General features: G+C 49.5%; 4 non-coding genes across 4 annotated transcripts; 1 reads left to right on the forward strand and 3 right to left on the reverse strand.

Moving 5' to 3' along the window:
- Window positions 1-2,712: 2,712 nt before the first annotated feature.
- Trnaa-agc (transfer RNA alanine (anticodon AGC)) lies at window positions 2,713-2,785 on the reverse strand. The gene has a single exon. It is a non-coding gene; the product is annotated as a tRNA-Ala (tRNA).
- Window positions 2,786-2,906: 121 nt separating this feature from the next.
- On the reverse strand, window positions 2,907-2,995 carry Trnay-gua (transfer RNA tyrosine (anticodon GUA)). Its single transcript is given in 2 exon segments — window positions 2,907-2,942; window positions 2,959-2,995. It is a non-coding gene; the product is annotated as a tRNA-Tyr (tRNA).
- Window positions 2,996-3,347: 352 nt separating this feature from the next.
- Trnay-gua (transfer RNA tyrosine (anticodon GUA)) lies at window positions 3,348-3,440 on the reverse strand. Its single transcript has 2 exons — window positions 3,404-3,440; window positions 3,348-3,383 (listed from the first exon to the last, which is right to left on the reverse strand). It is a non-coding gene; the product is annotated as a tRNA-Tyr (tRNA).
- Window positions 3,441-3,753: 313 nt separating this feature from the next.
- On the forward strand, window positions 3,754-3,826 carry Trnar-acg (transfer RNA arginine (anticodon ACG)). Its single transcript has one exon. It is a non-coding gene; the product is annotated as a tRNA-Arg (tRNA).
- Window positions 3,827-7,424: the final 3,598 nt, after the last annotated feature.

The following is a 7,424-nucleotide window of genomic DNA, read 5'->3' on the forward strand; positions in this document are numbered from 1 at the left end:
CCCCCCCCCCCCCCGCCCCCCGGAAATGCCTTCACAGACAGGCCCTGAGGACCTGCACTCCCTGGTCTTAGCTAAAGGCCAGTCCTTCCTCACTAGTACGTGGGCCTGAGGAAGGCTTTGCTGCTCCCCAGTCTGACGCACTGGGGTCCTTGACATGGACTCCATGTTAACAATACATGGTCAGTCAGGACTTCCTCTGCTCCCCACAAGCCTCCAAAGGTCAGCTCTCCGAGAGAGAATGGCTCTTCCTTTGCTTCCTTAGAGCTGAAGATATGGTTTTGTAAAGCACTTCCTCAAAAGCCATGTTTGATTTGCTAAATGCCTGTCTTCCCAGCACTTGGGAGGTGGAGCCCAAGGCCAAACTCCATTCATCCTATTAACGGGAGTCTGGACTACAGGAAGCTATCACTGCAACAACAGAAGCAGTCCTAATCATTATTTGTCTGAAGAATTTGCCATCACATAACAACCTTCAAAGTTACTGAAAAACAAAACACAGGCCCTAGCTCTCTTTGCTGCCATGGGATTCCTAGTGTGGCCTCCACCCCAGGCCTGACTCAGGACGTCTACAGAATGCTTCCTACACTGCTTCTGCCTGTTCGGCCCTTCACAGTTTCTCCTGCTACCTGGCCATAAGAACACTGAACACATGATTTTTAAGCTTTTAATGAGAAGCAACATTTCACAAGGATGAACATTGCAGGGAAGTGACTGACGTGAACTCCGCTAGACTGCTGTGGTGGTTCTTCCTCAGGCTGACTGTAAACTTCTCACTGGACGCTGTCTTTCACCTTGATAACAGCTCCAGCTTCAAAGCTCTTCTTTTATACATTTCACTTCATCATACGGATCTCTGAGGAAATGTGTAAAATCTATATATTGAACTTTCTTCTGAACGTGTCTCGGGACAATTTCTGGGCTAGAAATTATCAGCGACAGCCCACCAGGTGGCACACACCGAAAGCTTCACGTGGGCTCCAGGTCTTTCTTAGGACCACCTTAGCCACACTCCCCTGCCCCCGTGAGTCCTCAGTAAACATGTCAGTAGGTGTACACATGCAGTGATGTGACCATTCCTCAGTGTGCTTAGCCTTCGTTTCCAGGCTTGTCTGCTTCCCTTGCTCCAGAGGTCTAAGCACCCCTTCCCGGCAACGTCCTACGTATTTGCACAGCACACGGAGAAACCTGTAAATCCTCTGGGCCTTACTGTAGGTGTGGCGGGTCTATCAGGTCTCTAGGTGTTGAAATCTGTCTGAGTCTCTGCAGCATGCCAGCAAAGCCCTGTTGGTGCCTCTTATTCCCCCATCCCTTTCCTCTCCCTCCTCTTTTTCTCCTCTCCCCTAGATTCCCCTTTCCTGCACTGAACTAAGAGATCCCCAGTTCTATCTTAATGGAAAGGATGCGCCGCTGCAGCTAGCGTGTTTTGCAGATGATGAAATAGAGATAACCTAGCAGCTGAACAACCCGTCCGAGGTCCTACAGAGCCAGGACAGACCACTGGCTTTCACTGCCCACATGACTAGGTTCTGTGTGATGCCGCCTCCCGATCTATACCTGTGACCGTCTGAGACTTCCCTGCCTGGGTTGCTGACCTCAGGAAGTGACTTGATTCTGGCCCAGGTGCTGTCCTTCCTAGTCCTGGACTTGCCCACTCCTTTCTCTTCTCATCACGTACATTTAGAAGGGTTGCTACCGTTCACAGATAATACTTCAATGGCAGAGCATTGAGGGGAACACTGGTAATCTCAGTTCCGGGAGAACTGAGGTAGACAATCAAGAGATACAGGCCTGCTGGATGTGGTACCACGGGCCTTTAATCGCAGCACTTGGGAGAGAGAGGCAGGTCAAGGCTACCCTGGGCTACTAAAGCTTTGCCTCAAGACACTAAAAATAAAAAAAAAAAATTAAAAGTGCATAATTTATATGTAGGGAGATATACTTAAGTGGTTCAAAGATTCCATTAAAAACCTTACTGAAAATAGCAAAGTGAGATTAAAAACGGAAGGGTAGACAGTGGAAGGCAGCAGCTCTATACACTGGAAAGAAAGGCACACAAGTTGCCCAGGACTCTAAAATGTACAAATGATTTATGATTCTTTTGTGATCCTCAAAAGGGTAAATAATTCTGCCGTTGGCTGAAAGGGTAACGCTCCGTGTTGTGGGAACCACAAGATGGCTTCTGGAGGCAATAACTCTTTTTGAGACTCTATTCTAGAAAATAGGAGAGGGTAGCCGATTCCCAAAAAGAATTTTGAGTGCTATGTCACTATCTAAATGTTTGCTTTAGAGTATGGTGTGTGTGTGTGTGTGTGTGTGTGTGTGTACAAGAGGTGCCTAAATTGAACTTTTAAATATTTATTTTTAATTTTCAATTTTCCCTCCGAGCTGGTCCCTAGTCAACGCAACGCTCCACAGTTTCTTCCGGGAGGGCCCTGGTGTCCCAGCCTCTTTGCAGTTGGTCGACCCTGGGCACCAGCCTTAGGCTCGGCCTCCAGGCAGCCTCCCAGCCGGGGAGCCTCGGCTCAGTCGGTGTACAGCTGCTCGGTGAGCAGGTCCTGCTTCATTCGCTTAGCTTCAGCGAACCTGGGAGTTTTGGACAAAACACAGAGGTGAAATGCCACCTCGTTGAGCTTTGCTGACAGTCTTTCTATTGAATTAAGGTAGATCCCAAAACAAAGGGAAAACCAAAGAAACACGAAGAGAAAAAATGACTGGAGGATGCGGGCATCGATCCCGCTACCTCTCGCATGCTAAGCGAGCGCTCTACCATTTGAGCTAATCCCCCACTGCTGGTCGCGACTATTTTTCTGTTCCACTAGAGGAAGTGCAGAGCACAGCTAGGCAAAGAAATTGTGCTTTGAATAAGCTTCGTCGCTGAAACTGATAAATTAAAAAAATGAGCTCCTTCCTTCGAGCCGGAATCGAACCAGCGACCTAAGGATGACCACGGTCGTACGCCTACAGTCCTCCGCTCTACCAGCTGAGCTATCGAAGGGAGCGGGTGGCCTTTTGGCAGATCAGCTCCATAACGCCGCGTCACGGCCCCGGGCGGCGCTCCAGCAAGTCCTGCGTGGGGCCGTGTGTCACCTCGGAGTTCGCGGGGTCGCGAGCCCAAGGAAGCGACCATCGGCCGGGGAGCAGCTGCAATCGGGAGCGTGTGTGAACACGCTAGGGTGTGTGTGGGGGGGGGCGCAAAAGGTTGCGCAAGCGCGGAGGCGGACGAGCCCGAAAGGGAGCGAAAGTTTTGGAACTGCCAGGAGGAACTGGGGGAAGTTGGTGACAGAGAGAGGGGACGCTGAAAATGGCCAATTGGGAGTCGGAGGAAACCTGGGAAAAATGTTACGGTCTCCTTCGAGCCGGAATCGAACCAGCGACCTAAGGATGTCTCCTGTCGGGGAGTTAGCTACAGTCCTCCGCTCTACCAGCTGAGCTATCGAAGGGACACAAAGGCTTCCCGCTGCCCCTTGACACTGAGCAAGCGTGAGTCCGGGAAATTCAGCCGGGCAACTGGAACCGAGCATGCGCACTTCCCAGGACTCGCGACTCTCTCGGCCGCACGCCGTTTCACGCATGCGCACGACCGCAGCCCCGCCTCACTGGCCACCCTGAGCCGCCCAGAAAGGACTGCAGCGGCTTCCCAGTAGTCACGTGACTGCCCCTGCCACTGCTTCCTTTCTCACCCCGCGTCGCCCGGGTGACCGCTGAGGACGACCTGATGGTGTCATCCCGAAAGCCCCCGCGCCCTTCATCGACGGGCCAGTGGCGCAATGGATAACGCGTCTGACTACGGATCAGAAGATTGTAGGTTCGACTCCTGCCTGGCTCGAGTTTTTGTAGCCTCAGTTTTAGAACCTAATATTTGTGAATAAAACGAACCCAAGATCCTAAAACAAACCCAAGACCCTGGAACACGGAATCCCCATAGAGAAACGGGGGCGTTTGTGTTTCTGCGGGTCAGCGCTGAAAACCTGGCTGCCTGTCCCCTGCTGAGGAGTCCCTAGACGTGAATCCCCGTCACCCCCCTCCACTCACACAATGCAGGGAGACTCACCAAGTATACTAAAGTGCTCCTTTTTAAATAAGGTTCTTAGTTTCCACAAAAGAGTTCCTACCAAGTGGGCCATTTCTTGGGAATTCTATTGAGTTAGTAAAATGTTAAGGGTTTGTCGCCATTTGCTATGACAACACCTGAGTTGTCATTTTGAGCCAAACAAGACCCGTGGACGTTCCCGTGCCGACGATCGCGGCGCTCTAAAGTTTAGGTCTGAAGTCAGAGCAGAGGGACGTGTTAGGTTTCAGGGCCGGAGGTGTGGACTCTGGCCTCCGAGCCCCTCGGTCCCTACCTGGGACAGAGTCCTGGCTCCTTGCGCTTCTCACCCGACCGGGCGGGTGGGGCCCCTTCCCCTGGCTTCTCTTTCCTACAGAACCCAGCCATTTCGGCTACCCTGGCCTTTGGCCTCTTGGCCGCTCAGCTTCAGCCTGTCCCCGCGTGGCCTGGTTCAGTTTGCAGGCCGCATTCACTGTGGACTTTTCCAGAAGCCTCTGCCGTGCTCCCCTAGATCTGCAGTAAGACCCCAGCCCTTGGGAGCAGGCGCGTCCTCCTGTTATTTTAATTTTTTTAAAATGGAAATGCGGCGGCTTGCTTAAAGGTGGCTAAATACCTAAGACTTAAGAGGGTGTGGGAAAGCATAGACTTATTTGAAAATGATGGGAAGTTTTCTTTTGGTTTCCTCTTGATATTTGTCAGTTTTTACGTGCGAAGGGCTGGTATCTTTAAAGCTGTATAGTGTTTCTCAGAATGTCTTTTGTTTTGTTTTGTGTTTGTTTGTTTTTTAAGTTACCTTCGTGGAAGATGGGCGAGTGTTTTCCTTCACCTGAGCTCATAGACAAACCAAATCATTTAAGAACAAAGCGCCTCTATTTTATTTCTTTTCTCTCACGCACAGAATGGCAAACAAGATAATTATCTGCGGGCCATTGTCATAGCCACCATTGCACTGTGACAGAAGCCATTACCCTTAAACAGCCTATCTGGAACAGTAGGGGAACGGGAAGTGTGTGATATCTGGCTCTGGTGACCAAATTCCCTGCGAGCTGCAAGAGGCATCCCTAGGAAACAGAGGATGAAAGATCGGTGTCTTGAAGGCTCCTCCTTCAGTGCCCGCAAATCAGTTCTCTAGTGTCACAGTGCCTTCCTAAAGGTCCCCCAAGCTTTATGGATATCTCAGTCTATCTCAGAGAGACCCCGTTCCCTTTCGCAGGCAAGACTGTAGAACTCTCCCGTGTTCTGGCATTTTCTTTCATGAAATGAGCCATGGAGTTGTGCACAGTTCCTGCCCCCATACCCCACTGAAAAGACTTTATAAGAAGAGAAGGAGTGAGGGGAGGAGAAAGACAAAAGCTGTGTCAAAAGCTAGCGAGGTTACAAATGGGCCCCCAGAGATTTTATATAACAATTGAGAGATGGAAAGCAAAGGATTATAGAATGGGGGATGGTACACCTTTCAAAATATGCACCATGCCGGGCAGTGGTGGCGCAAGCCTTTAATCCCAGTACTCGGGAGGCAGAGGCAGGCAGATCTCTGTGAGTTCGAGGCCAACCTGGTCTACAAGAGCTAGTTCCTGGACAGGAACCAAAAGCTATGGAGAAACCCTGTCTCGGAAAAAAATAAAAAATAAAAATATGCACCATGCAGCTCACAAAGCCGGAACCTTTTTCTACCCAGAGTTCTCAAGAGGCTCGGGAGCAGGGGGGTGGCAGCAAGATCAGTGGCCCAAATACTGCTCAGCTGTTTGAATTTGTCCCCCGCTGGAGGTGCCTGGAAAATTGCTTAAGCAGAGGAGAGCTTTCTGGGAGAGCCTATGGGAAGAGAGAGGGAGCTGGGGAGAGGGGCAGAGCAGAACCTACTAACAGACATGGAACGGAAAGGTAGAGCATCCAACCTGACTCCGTGCCTACCTGCCTGGGCCACCACTCTCTCCACCATGGCGGCCGTGGAGTCACCTCCGATGAAATGCTTTTTTTTAATGTTTTTATTTTATTTATTTATATATTTATTTGGTTGGTTGGTTCTTCGAGACAAGGTTTCTCTGTGTAACATCCCTGGGTGTCCTGGAACTAGCTCTTGTAGACAGGGCTGGCCTCGAACTCACAGAGCTCAGCCTGCCTCTGCTTCCCTATTGCTGGGATTAAAGGCGTGCTCCACCACTGCCAGGCAAAATGCTTTCTTTTATAAAAGTTGCATTGGTCATAACATCTCACCACAGTAAAAGAAAGTAATTAATACAATCTCTAAATGTCTTTCTGAGGTGAAACAAATATTATTTGAAGATCTCATACTGGTACGTTTTCCAGCGATGAAACCAAGACAGAATTAGAGTGTACATGTTTAATGAGGAAATGGAAAGGAGGAAGACACAGGCCCTGTTAGGGAAAACATCATGTAGTGAGGCTGAGCTGACTGTTTCTGTAGTACCCTTGGGAGCGCCATGGCAAGTTTGCTCTTTAGAATAGCCCCAAGGCCCTTTGTACCAGTCACTGGCCAGAGGCTGATAACATCTAAAGGACCCATATATAACATTCTACTAACTATTGTGCTTACAGAAGAGCCTACCTAGTAGGAAGCCACTAGGCTCTTGAAGCATGTCCTCAGAAGGGATTGTATGACCCAGTTTACCTTTGACTTCCTGTTTTACATGTGACCCTTCAAAAAGATGCTAGTTAGTTCTTTTTGTTTGTTTGTTTGTTTGTTTGTTTGTTTTGGTTTTGCAAGACAGGGTTTCTCTGTGTAACAGTACTTTCTGTCCTTAACAGCCCTACCTGTCCTAGAAATTGCTCTTGTAGATCTGACTGGCCTCGAACTCACAAAGATCCACCTGCCTCTGCCTCCCGAGTACTGGGATTAAAGGCCTTGAGTGCTGGGATTAGAGGCATGCGCCACCACCGCTACCCAGATATGTTAGTTAATTGTAACTGCTAGACAGAATTCAGAGTCACCCAGGAAGAGGGCTTCAGGTGAAGAATTGTCTAGATCAGGTTGGCCATGTCTTGGAGAGGATGTAGAGAACTGTCTTGTGGGTGGCAGCATTCCCTAGTCAGGGATTCCTTAACAGTGGAAAAGTGGAAAATGCAATTGATCAGAGCAAGAGCAAGCAAGCAAGTCGACATGCTTGTTTCTCTCTGCTCTTGCCTGCAGAAGTGATGTGACCAGCAGCTGCCCAGATTCCTGCCTGGATAGTCTCTCAGTGATGAACTGTACCTTGGAATTGTTAAGTCAAACAAGCCCTTTCTCCCCAAAGTTGCCTTTTGTCAAGGGATTTTACCACAGCAATAGAAATAAGACTACAACATCCCATAATTACAAATTGCTCTGTCACTTCCTATGATCACTGTGGCCAGAGACTGTCTGTTGTACAGGACTGTC

Source organism: Alexandromys fortis, unplaced genomic scaffold, assembly GCF_014885135.2.
Source record: "Alexandromys fortis isolate MF-2015 unplaced genomic scaffold, M_Fortis_MF-2015_v1.1 scaffold_41, whole genome shotgun sequence".
Classification (NCBI taxonomy): Eukaryota; Metazoa; Chordata; class Mammalia; order Rodentia; family Cricetidae; genus Alexandromys; species Alexandromys fortis.